The following is a 14,068-nucleotide window of genomic DNA, read 5'->3' as shown; positions in this document are numbered from 1 at the left end:
CTAATATGATGCATGATCAGTTCATCGATGCACGGGATGGCATGGCAATTCACCTCACGCAAACACTACACATTAAGTGAAGCTCGATATGCAACGAGTTGCATATCGACGAAACTCCACGATTAATTATTTAATTCACTCCCAAGTAAAAGAAAAGCCTTTAACAAAATTAAAAAAATTACTTTTGGCTCCTTTGGAAAAAATATACCCCAACTATAAAATAGCTTGGGCATTTTTAAACAAAATAAAAAAAATGAAACCTTTTTTAAGAATTAAAAGAAAATCCTTTTTATTTAAAGAATAAAATAAAAGCGCTTTAAAAGGGAAAAGAAAATGATACGGATTTAGAATAAAACAAAAAGGAGGAAATAAAGAAAATCCAAGGGGTTGCCCCCACATTTAATAAAAGAAACTTTTATTGAAAAGAAGAAGGCGAACCCTTTTAACTAGGGATTTAAAACGGGAAACTTTAGCAAACCGCAAAAACGAAATAAGAGGGGAGAGGGGGAGTTCCTATCGCACTAAGACTCGGTGATCACTCGAAGCACAACACTCAAAACACCACACGTGACAGACGATGCATGATGCCATGCATGATGTGACGATGCAAACTAAATGATGATGCAACCAACAAAAATAAAATAGCCACACGACGGAAACGGAAAAAAAGGGGGGAATCTTCTGGGGCGTCGGCATCGGGCTGTCACAACTCTCCTACACTACAAGAGGATCTCGCCCCAAGATCCAAGAATGAAAGGGGGGAGAGGATGAGAAAGAACAAGAGGTAAAAAGTTAGTCGCTTCTTTGACAAACGAGTGACACCAATGATCCTTGAAAGGTTGCAAAGAGATGAGGACTGATATGAGAAAGAAGCAAGAATTCACGGAAAATTTCGGCAGCACTTCGGTAGGAAAATGGGACAAAAAATTCGATAAGAAGAGAGAATTAGACAATATTCATAACAAACAAGTAAATAGAACAAGGGAACACCATGAACTTGATAGAACAGCATAATAGACCCAAAAGAGCAACATCACAAGGTCTCCGGAACAAATAGAGTTGGAACTAGCTCAAGCAGAAGAAGAGAATGAAGAAAAGAATGAAAACTATCATCACAATAGAATTGAAGAGCCTCCGGACAAAGAATAGACGTAGTAGTTGGAAAACCAACAACAAAAATAACAAGATAGTAGTGGGCTTAAGAAAATCCTCTCAACATCTATGAGGTGACAACCAACCAGTAAAGAAACAAGGATAGATTGGGAGCAACAAGATAAGAACAATTTCTTACACCAAGAGGGTGCATTGAGAACTAGGATTAATGACAAGCGCCATGATAGCATAATCCATAGGAAAAGGTTTAGGTGAAGTCCAAACCAAGATAGCTCAATGAAGAAATCATGGGTTGAAAAATCTCATGATCAAAGAATCGGTGGATTTAATTATCTCATTCTTGAAAGGAAATCTCTTCGAGGCTCCTACACTAACAAGAAGGCTATAATACCACCTCAAAGGATAAAGGAAGAACAATTACACATATAAATGCAAGAGAAAGGATACTTGAGGTTCTCCAACAAGAATCTTGAAGAACAATTTGAGAAAAAATCACATCCTTGAAGAACCAACATGACGAGCCTCCGTAACAAAAGGATGAAGCAAAGATAAGAAGGTAGAAAAGAATAAGATTATGACCTTGCGAAGATTTAGATGGAGCCTCACAAGAGATACTTGATAGAACTTGGAACTCCGGAAAAGAAAGATAAGAACACTTGAGAAAAGAATTGATATCGAGAGCCACTCCGGACGAAGAATTGAAATCATTTGATGAAACAAGAATAAGAATTATGTTATGCTTGTTGGAAATATGCCCTATAGGCAATAATTAATTAGTTATTATTATATTTCTTAGTTCATGATAATCTTTTATTATCCATGCTATAATTGTATTGATTGGAAACACAGTGCATGTGTGGATACATAGACAAAACACTGTCCCTAGTAAGCCTCTAGTTGACTAGCTCGTTGATCAAAGATGGTCAAGGTTTCCTGACCATAGGCAAATGTTACCAGTATATAACGGTATCACATCATTAGGAGAATCATGTGATGGACTAGACCCAAACTAATAGACGAAGCATGTTGATCGTGTCATTTTCTTGCTATTGTTTTCTGCGTGTCAAGTATTTGTTCCTATGACCATGAGATCGTATAACTCACTGACACCAGAGGAATGCTTTGTGTGTATCAAACGTCGCAACGTAACTAGGTGACTATAAAGATGCTCTACAGGTATCTCCGAAGGTGTTCCTTGAGTTAGTATGGATCGAGACTGGGATTTGTCACTCCGTGTGACGGAGAGGTATCTCGGGGCCCACTCGGTAATACAACATCACACACAAGCCTTGCAAGCAATGTGACTTAGTGTAAGTTGTGGGATCTTGTATTACGGAACGAGTAAAGAGACTTGCCGGTAAACGAGATTGAAATAAGTATGCGGATACTGACGATCGAATCTCGGGCAAGTAACATACCGAAGGACAAAGGGAATGACATACGGGATTATATGAATCCTTGGCACTGTGGTTCAAACGATAAGATCTTCGTAGAATATGTAGGATCCAATATGGGCATTCAGGTCCCGCTATTGGATATTGACCGAGGAGTCTCTCGGGTCATGTCTACATAGTTCTCGAACCCGAAGGGTATGCACACTTAAGGTTCGACGTTGTTTTATGCGTATTTGAGTTATATGGTTGGTTACCGAATGTTGTTTGGAGTCCCGGATAAGATCATGGACGTCACGAGGGTTTCCGGAATGGTCCGGAAACGAAGATTGATATATAGGATGACTTCATTTGGTTACCGGAAGGTTTTCGGGCATTACCGGTAATGTACCGGGAATGACGAATGGGTTCCGGATCTTTACCGGGAGGGGGGACCACCCACCCGGGAGGGCCCAAGGACCTTGGGGGTGGCGCACCAAGTAGGTCGGGTCAGCCCAAGGCTTTCTTGCGCAAGATAAAGAAAAACCAAAAGAAGAGAGAGAGAAAAAGGGAAGGTGGAAAAGAGAGAAGGACTCCACCTTCCAATCCTAGTTGGACTAGGATTGGAGGAGGACTCCTCCTCCCTTGGTGGCGCAACCCTTGGGGCTCCTTGAGCCTCAAGGCAAGCCTCCCCTCCCATCCTCCTATATATATGGAGCAATTAGGGCTGATTTGAGACAACTTTTCAAGGCAGCCCGACCACATACCTCCACGGTTTTACCTCTAGATCGCGTTTCTGCGGAGCTCGGGCGGAGCCCTACTGAGATTAGATCACCACCAACCTCCGGAGCACCGTCATGCTGCCGGAGAACTCATCTACCTCTCCGTCTCTCTTGCTGGATCAAGAAGGCCGAGATCATCGTCGAGCTGTACGTGTGCCGAACGCGGAGGTGCTGTCCGTTCGGCACTAGTTCGTGGGACGGTTCGCGGGGCGGATCGAGGGACGTGAGGACGTTCCACTACAACAACCGCGTTCACTAACGCTTCTGCTGTGCAATCTACAAGGGTACGTAGATCGGAAATCCCCTCTCATAGATGGACATCACCATGATAGGTCTTCGTGCGCGTAGGAAAATTTTTGTTTCCCATGCGACGTTCCCCAACAGTGGCATCATGAGCTAGGTTCATGCGTAGATGTAATCTCGAGTAGAACACAAAGGTTTTTGTGGGAGGTGATGTGCGTTTTGCTGCCCTCCTTAGTCTTTTCTTGATTCCGCGGTATTGTTGGATCGAAGCGGCTCGGACCGACATTACTTGTATGCTTACGAGAGACTGGTTTCATCGCTACGAGTAACTCCGTTGCTCAAAGATGACCGGCGAGTGTCGGTTTCTCCAACTTTAGTTGAATCGGATTTGACCGAGGAAGTCTTTGGATGAGGTTAAATAGCAATTCATATATCTCCGTTGTGGTGTTTGCGTAAGTAAGATGCGATCCTACTAGATACCCATGGTCACCACGTAAAACATGCAACAACAATTAGAGGACGTCTAACTTGTTTTTGTAGGGTATGCTTGTGACGTGATATGGCCAACGATGTGATGTGATATATTGGATCTATGAGATGATCATGTTGTAATAGTTAATATCGACTTGCACGTCGATGGTACGGCAACCGGCAGGAGCCATAGGGTTGTCTTGAAACTAACGTTTGTGCTTGCAGATGTGTTTACTATATTGCTAGGACGTAGCTTTAGTAGTAATAGCATGAGTAGCACGACAACCCCGATGGCGACACGTTGATGGAGATCATGATGATGGAGATCATGGTGTGACGCCGGTGACAAGAAGATCGTGCCGATGCTTTCGTGATGGAGATCAAGAAGCACGTGATGATGGCCATATCATGTCACTTATGAATTGCATGTGATGTTAATCCTTTTTGCACCTTATCTTGCTTAGAACGACGGTAGCATTATGAGGTGATCTCTCACTAAAATTTCAAGACGAAATTTTATTCTCCCCGACTGTGCAGCGTTGCGACAGTTCTTCGTTTCGAGACACCACGTGATGATCGGGTGTGATAGACTCAACGTTCACATACAACGGGTGCAAAACAGTTGCACACGTGGAACACTCGGGTTAAGCTTGACGAGCCTAGCATGTGCAGACATGGCCTCGGAACACATGAGACCGAAAGGTCGAGCATGAATCGTATAGTTGATATGATTAGCATAGAGATGCTTACCACTGAAACTATTCTCGACTCACGTGATGATCGGACTTGAGATAGTGGATTTGGATCATGTACCACTCAAATGACCAGAGAGATGTACTTTTTGAGTGGGAGTTCTTAAGTAATATGATTAATTGAACTAATTGTCATGAACATAGTCTAATGGTCTTTGCGAATTACGATGTAGCTTGCGCTATAGCTCTACTGTTTTTATATGTTCCTAGAGAAAATTTAGTTGAAAGTTGATAGTAGCAAACTTTGCAGACTGAGTCTGTAAAACCGAGGATTGTCCTCGTTGCAGCGTCGAAGGCTTATGTCCTTAATGCACCACTCGGTGTGCTGCACCTCGAGCGTCGTTTGTAGATGTTGTGAACATCTGACATACACGTTTCTGATGACTACACGATAGTTCAGTGCAAAATACTTAATGACTTAGAAGCAAGGCGCCGAAGACGTTTTTAAACGTCACAGAACATAAGTGATGTTCTAAAGAGATGAAATTGTGATTTCATGCTTGTGCCCTTGTTAAGAGGTACGAGACCTCCAACAAGATTCTTTGTCCACAAAGTAAAGAAGAAAAGCTCAATCGTTGAGCGTGTGCTCAGATTGTATGAGTACGACAATCGCTTGAATCAAGTGGTAGTTAATCTTCCAAATGAGATAGTGATAGTTCTCCAAAGTCACTGCCACCAAGCTGTGAGAGCTTCGTGATGAACTATAACATATCAAGAATAGATACAATGATCCTTGAGCGATTCGCGATGTTTGACACTGCGAAAGTAGAAATCAAGAAGGAGCATCAATAGTTGATGGTTTGTAAAACCACTAAGTTTCAAGAAAGGCAAGGGCTAGAAGGGATACTTCGTGAAACGGCAAAACAGTTGCTGCACTAATGAAGAGACCCAAGATTAAACCCAAACCTGAGACTAAGTGCTTCTGTAATGAGGGGAACAGTTACTGAGGCGTAGCAACTCTAGATACTTGGTAGATAAGAAGGCTGGCAAAAGTCGAAAGAAGTATATTTGATATACATGATGTGTACTTTACTAGTACTCCTAGTAGCATGAGGGTATTGGATACCGGTTCGGTTGCTAAGTGATTAGTAACACGAAATGATAGCTACGACATAAATGGAGACTAGCTAAAGGCGAGGTGACGATACGTGTTGGAAGTGTTTCCAAGATTGATATGATCAAAACGTCGCACGCTCCCTCTACAATCGGGATTGGTGTTAAACCTAAATAATTGTTATTTGGTGCTTGCGTTAAGCATGAACATGATTGGATCGTGTTTATTGCAATACGATTATTCATTTAAAGAGAATAATGGTTACTCTATTTGCTTGAATAATCAACTTCAATGGTTTATTGAATCTCGATCGTAGTGTTACACATGTTCATGATATTGGTGCCAAAGATACGAGGTAATGATGATAGTACCACTTACTTGTGGCACTGCCGCTTGAGTCATGTTGGTATAAATTGCATGAAGAGGCTCCATGCTGATGGATCTTTATACTCACTTGATTTTGAATCACTAGTGACATGCAAATCATACCACATGAGCAAGGCCTTTTTTTCATTGAGATGAAACAAGATAGTAACTTGTTGGAAGTGATACATTTTGATCTATGCAGTCCAATGGGTGCTGAGACACGCAATGGATATCATTATGCTCTTACTTCAATGACGATTTGAGCAGATACAAGAGTATTTACTTAATGAATCACAAGTCTGAAATATTGAAAAGTTCAATTCTGTTTTGGAGTGAAGTTCGTCGTAACAAGAGGATAAACTGTCTACGATATGATCATAGAAATGAATATCTGAGTTACGAGTTTTGGTACGCAGTTAAGACAATGTATAAATTGTTTCGCAGTTCATGCCACCTGGAACATCATAGTGTGATGATGTGTCTGAACGTCATAGCCACGCACTATTTGGTATGGTGCATGTTATGATGTCTCTTATCGAATTACCACTATCGTTTATGGGTTATGCATTAGAGACAACCGCATTCACTTTAAATAGGGCACCGCGTATTTCCGTTGAGATGACACGGTATAGACTGAGGTTTAGAGAAATCTAAACTGTCGTTTCTTAAAAGTTTGGGGCTTCGACACTTATGTGAAAAAGTTTCAGTATGATAAGCTCGAACCCAAAGCAGATAAATGCATCTTCATAGGATATCCAAAATAGTTGGGTACATCTCCTATCTCAGATCCGAAAGCAAAGTATTTGTTTCTAGAAACGGATCCTTTCTCGAGGAAAGGTTTCTCTCGAAAGAATTGAGTGGGAGGGTGGTAGGACTTGATGAGGTTATTGAGTCATCACTTCGACCAGTGTGTAGCAGTGCGTAGGAAGTTCTTCCTGTGGCGCCTACACCAATTGAAGTGAAAGCTGATGATGGTGATCATCGAGCATCGGATCAAGTTACTACAAGCCTCGTAGGTTGACAAGGTCGCGTACTACTGCAGAGTGGTACGGTAACCCTGTCTTGGAGGTGATGTTGTTGAGCAACAGTGAACCTACGAGTTATGGAGAAAGCAATGGTGGGCCCGGATTCCGACAAATGGCTGGAAGCCATGAAATCCGAGAGAGGGTCCATGTACGAAAACAAAGTGTAGACTTTGGAAGAACTACTTGATGGTCATAGGACTATTGAGTAAAGATGGATCTTTAAAAGGAAGACAGACGATGATGGTGATAAGTCACTATTAATAAAAGCTCGACTTGTCGCAAAGATGTTTCCGACAAGATCAAACAGTTGACTATGATGATACTTTCTCACTCGTAGCGATGCTAATAGTCTGTTAGAATTATGTTAGTAGTTGCCGCATTATTTATGAAATATTGCACGTAGGATGTCAAAATATTGTTTCCTCGACGGTTTCCTTGAGCAAACATTGTATGTGATACAACTAGGAGGTTTTGTCGATCCTATAGATACTAGCAAGTATGAAAGCTCCAGTGATCCTTCAATGGACTGGTGCAAGCATCTCGGAGTTGGAATATACACTTTGATGAGATGATCAAAGATTTTGGGTTTGTACAAGCTTTATGAGAAACTTGTATTTCCAAAGAAGTGAGTGGGAGCACTATAGAATTTCTGATAAGTATATATGGTTGACATATTGTAGATCAGAAGTAATGTAGAATTTCTATAAAGCAACAAGGTTGTTTGAGAGGAGTTTTCAAAGGAGTACCTGGATTGCGCTACTTGAACGTTGAGCATCAAAGATCTATGGAGATAGATCAAAAGCGCTTAATGGAAGTTTCAACAAGATGCATGCCTTGACAAGTTTTTGAAGGAGTTCAAAATAGATCAGCAAAGAAGGAGTTCTTGGTTGCGTTGTAAGGTCTGAATTTGAGTAAGACTCAAAAGCCGACCACGGCAGAATAAAGAGGATAGACGAAGGTCGTCTTCTATGCCTTAGCCGTAGACTCTAAAGTATGCCATGCTGAGTACCGCACCTGATGTGTGCCTTGCAGCAAGTCTGTTAAGAGGTACACAGAGTGATCCAGGATTGAATCACTGATCAGCGGCCAAAGTTATCCTTAGTAACTAAATAGACTAAGGAATTTTTCTCGATTATGGAGGTGGTTAAAGAGTTCGTCGTAAAGGGTAACGTCGATGCAAGCTTTGACACTAATCCGAATAACTATGAGTAGTGAAACGGATTCGTATAGTAGAGTAGATATTTGGAGCATTTCCGAATAGCACGTAGTAGCAGCATATATAAGATGACATAAAGATTTGTACAGAACGCACGGATCTAAAAGTTCCAAAACCGTTGACTAAAACCTCTCTCACGAGCAAGACGTGATCACACCCCATAACTATATGGGTGTTGGATTCGTTGAAATCACATGGTGATGTGAACTAGATTATTGACTCTAATGCAAGTGGGAGACTGTTGGAAATATGCCCTAGAGGCAATAATAAATTAGTTATTATTATATTTCTTAGTTCATGATAATCGTTTATTATCCATGCTATAATTGTATTGATTGGAAACACAGTGCATGTGTGGATACATAGACAAAGCACTGTCCCTAGTAAGCCTCTAGTTCACTAGCTCCTTGATCAAAGATGGTCAAGGTTTCCTCACCATAGGCAAGTGTTGTCACTTGATAACAGGATCACAGCATTAGGAGAATCATGTGATGGACTACACCCAAACTAATAGACGTAGCATGTTGATCGTGTCATTTTGTTGCTACTGTTTTCTGCGTGTCAAGTATTTGTTCCTATGACCATGAGATCGTATAACTCACTGACACCGGAGGAATGCTTTGTGTGTATCAATCGTCGCAACGTAACTGGGTGACTATAAAGATGCTCTACAGGTATCTCCGAAGGTGTTCGTTGAGTTAGTATGGATCGAGACTGGGATTTGTCACTCCGTGTGACAGAGAGGTATCTCGGGGCCCACTCGGTAATACAACATCACACACAAGCCTTGCAAGCAATGTGACTTAGTGTAATTGCGGGATCTTGTATTACGGAACGAGTAAAGAGACTTGCCGGTAAACGGGATTGAAATAAGTATGGGGATACTGACGATCGAATCTCGGGCAAGTAACATATCGAAGGACAAAGGGAATGACATACGGGATTATATGAATCCTTGGCACTGAGGTTCAAACGATAAGATCTTCGTAGAATATGTAGGATCCAATATGGGCATCTAGGTCCCGCTATTGGATATTGACCGAGGAGTCACTCGGGTCATGCCTACATAGTTCTCGAACCCGCAGGGTCTGCACACTTAAGGTTCAACGTTGTTTTATGCGTATTTGAGTTATATGGTTGGTTACCGAATGTTCTTCGGAGTCCCGGATGAGATCACGGACGTCACGAGGGTTTCCGGAATGGTCCGGAAACGAATATTGATATATAGGATGAGTTCATTTGGTTACCGGAAGGTTTTCGGGCATTACCGGTAATGTACCGGGAATGACGAATGGGTTCCAGATCTTTACCGGGAGGGGGGACCACCCACCCGGGAGGGCCCAAGGACCTTGGGGGTGGCGCACCAAGTAGGTGGGGTCAGACCAAGGCTGTCTTGCACAAGAGAAAGAAAATCAAAAGAAGAGAGAGAAAAAAAAGGAAAGGTGGGAAAAGAGAGAAGGACTCCACCTTCCAATCCTAGTTGGACTAGGATTGGAGGAGGACTCCTCCTCCCTTGGTGGCGCAGCCCTTGGGGCTCCTTGAGCCTCAAGGCAAGCCTCCCCTCCCCTCCTCCTATATATATGGAGCAATTAGGGCTGATTTGAGACAACTTTTCAAGGCAGCCCGACCGCATACCTCCACGGTTTTACCTCTAGATCGCGTTTCTGCGGAGCTCGGGCGGAGCCTTGCTAGGATTAGATCACCACCAACCTCCGGAGCGCTGTCACGCTGCCGGAGAAGTCATCTACCTCTCCGTATCTCTTGCTGGATCAAGAAGGCCGAGATCATCGTCGAGCTGTACGTGTCCTAAACGCGGAGGTGCCGTCCGTCCGGATCGCGGGACGGTTCGTGGGACGGTTCGCGGGGCGGATCGAGGGACGTGAGCACGTTCCACTACATCAACCGCGTTCACTAACGCTTCTGCTGTGCGATCTACAAGGGTACGTTGATCGGAAATCCCCTCTCGTAGATGGACATCACCATGATAGGTCTTCGTGCGCGTAGGAAAATTTTTGTTTCGCATGCGACGTTCGCCAACAATACATATCCTTCACCAAATTAAATTGATGACAAGCACCGGATCTCGCATCCAACTTATTCTTCTGAAAAGATTGAGGAGAGATATGAGCACAAACTAGAAGAATTATTGCAAGAAACACCGGTGAGAATTGAAATAAATGAGGCAACCATCAATGAATGGAAAAACATGAGAAAGAAGGGATCATGAGCCACCTGAGAGAAAACTATAACAATGCACCGGAAAAACCCGAGAGACGAACGAAGAGACGACAATTGAGAAGAATTGAGGATGAAAGCTGAAAGCTGAGAACGAAGAATCTTCTAACATGATGGCCTTCGGAGGAACGAGAATGAAAATACAGAAATGCACCGGATAGCAAGAAAGGGATTACTCATGACTGACAACAATTAAGATTATGCCACAAAGCTGAAATGATGAATCTTCAAAAGAATGAACCAAAATAGAGAGAAACACTCCTTCGGATAGCAAGCTGAGAATGAGGAGGAGAACACCACCAAGATTTAATGAGACACTCCGGAATAAAGAGGAATGCAAGGTTGAGCCAAATATGAGAATTAATTCAAATAGATCTTGAAGAAGGAATATGACTGATGAAATTCATACTTGCGTCATAGTTGAAAAGAATTAAAGATATTCGAAAAGATTAGAAGAGACATATAAGATCCTGGGAAAAACCTGTGGGTTATGGGCCCGCTCAAAGAAATCACCGTTGACAAGATTGCTTAGAAGAGGGATATTGCACCGGTACAAATGAAAATTAGATGAGGTTGAGAACCTTGACATAATGAAAGATCTGAAACAAGAAACTCTGAGATATCTGTGTCTTCGGCGACCAGGAGCCCGAGACTATGCGCCACCTGCTCGTCACATGCCTCTTCTCACGGCAAGTGTGGCACGGGACGCTCTCCTGGCTGCGGCTGACATGCCGGCCAACGGACCGTGAGGCAACACTCAATGATTGGTGGTTGCACGCCAAGCGGGAGACGCCCAAGGCCATGCGCAAGGGATTGGCCACGATCACCCACCTGACGGCGTGGCTACTCTGGAAACACCGCAACTCCTGCGTGTTCGACGGCGAGCAGCCCTCCATGACACTGCTATCCGCTAGGATCAGAGAGGAGGCAGCCCTTTGGGTTCGGGCTGGGGCCGTTGGCCTGGGGGTAGTCCTGCCGATAACCTTGGATGTTCACTAGCCTATTGTTTTTTCCTTTCTGTTGAGCCTTAGGCTCGGACCCTTGTATAGTTTTTACTATCCTCCTTTTCAATGAAATGAAATGCAAAGCCTTTGCATTTTCCCGAAAAATAGATATCTTCAATGCACCGGATTAAAAGAGAGGAATGAATAACCAAGATAGGCTGAAAGAATCTCCAACATGAAAGACAATTACAAGGATAATTAGGATATGATGAACACGGATAGCTGAATTAAATTCACCGGAAAAGATGACAAAAATGAATAAAGATGAACACGAAGCTCCTGAGAATCTTCACAATGAATCACCGGCTACAAAAAGGAAGAAGAGATAGCGGAAGCATCACTGAATAAGAAGGCACTTGGATGAAATCCAAACACTGAAGAAAAGGGTGGGAGGGCGGAGAAAAACAAAGACAACTTGAGACAGATGAGACAAACTCCAGAAAGAATTGAGAGAATGATGTGAAAAAATTGGAGAGGGTTGAATTCAGTTGCAAAGAAGCACACCGGTTGAATGGAATTGATACGATGACTCCGGTTTAAAAGGAATTGACTTGACAATCGATAAAGCAAAACAATTAATACTCTCATAAAAATATGAGAACACCTCTTAGAAAATATCTGAAATAACCACTTGACATCGAAGCAACACAAATTTGTTGGAAGATCGTCCTATAAGTAACTACTTGAATTCCCACCTATGAATTCCCGAAATAACTGGTCATGCAATCTGGTACACGGATACAAGGAGTAATATCACACAACTCCTATACTAACCCGCCACCTGTATCACATCCGTCAACACACAACCAGAATCTCGGACCTTCATCTACAGACCCTCGTGATCACAACGATACAAAGTAGGGCAGTACTCCCGAACAATCTGCACCAGTACTGGCGACATCGGGGTTATCTCACCACTACTAGTATTGAAGCAATAACGAACATCCTTCGTTCTGAGATACTAAGAAATCTGAATGATAACGATGTGCTCAAGAATCCCCTGGAGCTCAACTCCCCTGAAACTCAAAGCAGATAGGAGGCCCCAAGACAAAACTCTGTCACATCGGCATCATATAGATTCCAAAAATATCCGCGTGATCATAAAAAAATTTGAGTGAGAAGAGGAGTAGAATTAAATTATTACGTCAAGATTCCTCACCATAGCATAGAAGAGGATAAAAAAGAATCCTTCTCTCTGATATATATAACTAGACGCAAAGCAGTTTTTTCACTAGACTCGACTCGGCCAAGTTCGATCAATCAAGGGGGCTCCTAGGTCGGTACTGGTCTGATACCAACTTGTCACGCCCAAGATGCGACCCTATCCTCAATTTGGCACGAAGGCCTCGTCAGGGATAGAAGCGCATCTCGTCGTGTCGCAAGAATGGATATCGTTACAAGTACATGTACTGAAAAGAAGAGATATATATAGAATTGGCTTACACTCGCCACAAGCTACATCAGAGTCACATCAGTACATTACATAATCATCAAGAGTAAGAGCAGGGTCCAACTACGGACGAAACAAACGAGAAAAATAAGAATGACGTCCATCCTTGCTATCCCAGGCTGCCGGCCTGGAACCCATCCTAGATCGATGAAGAAGAAGAAGAAGAAGAAGAAGAAGCAAATCCAAATGAACAATCAACGCGCTCGCATCAAGTAACCTTTATCTGTACCTGCAACTAGTGTTGTAGTAATCTGTGAGCCACAGGGGACTCAGCAATCTCATTTCCAAAGGTATCAAGACTAGCAAAGCTTAATGGGTGAGGCATGGTTAAGTGGTGAGGTTGCAGCAGCGGCTAAGCATATATATATGGTGGCTAACTTACGAGTACAACTAATAAGAGGGGGAAGATCTACGCATAACAGACGTGTCTACTGATGATCAAATGAATGATCCTGAACACCTACCTACGTCAGAGATAACCCCACCGTGTCTTCGATCGGAGAAGGAACTCATGAAAGAGACAGTCACAGTTACGCACACAGTTGGCAAGTTTTAATTAAGTTAACTTCAAGTTATCTAGAACCAGTTTTAATAAAGTTAACTTCCACGTTGCCACATAACCGCGGGCACGGCTTTCCGAAAAGATTTAACCCTGCAGGGGTGCTCCACACTAGTGGAAAACGGGCCTTTGGCCTGGACCCTTTAGTCCCGGCCTCTCTTTGGGCCGGGACTAAAGGCTCGGCCACGTCGTCCCAAATCGTAATACCGCCCACGAGGCTTTGGTCCCGGCCCGTAAGGAGCCTTTAGTCCCGGTTTGTGTCTCAAACCGGGACTAAAGGGCTACGCGGTGTGTAGCCCGCATGTGCGCCACCTTTAGTCCCGGTTTGTGTCTCAAACCGGGACTAAAGTCCTCTGCCTATATATAGCACAACCACCCTCTCCCCTCTTCCTTGCATTTTTCTTGGATGGAAGAGTGTGGGTGTGTGC

The sequence above is a fragment of the Hordeum vulgare genome, chromosome 5H (assembly GCF_904849725.1).
Source record: "Hordeum vulgare subsp. vulgare chromosome 5H, MorexV3_pseudomolecules_assembly, whole genome shotgun sequence".
Lineage (NCBI taxonomy): Eukaryota > Viridiplantae > Streptophyta > Magnoliopsida > Poales > Poaceae > Hordeum > Hordeum vulgare.
The sequence above is the reverse complement of the archived record's forward strand: the minus strand, read 5'-3'. Positions refer to the sequence as shown.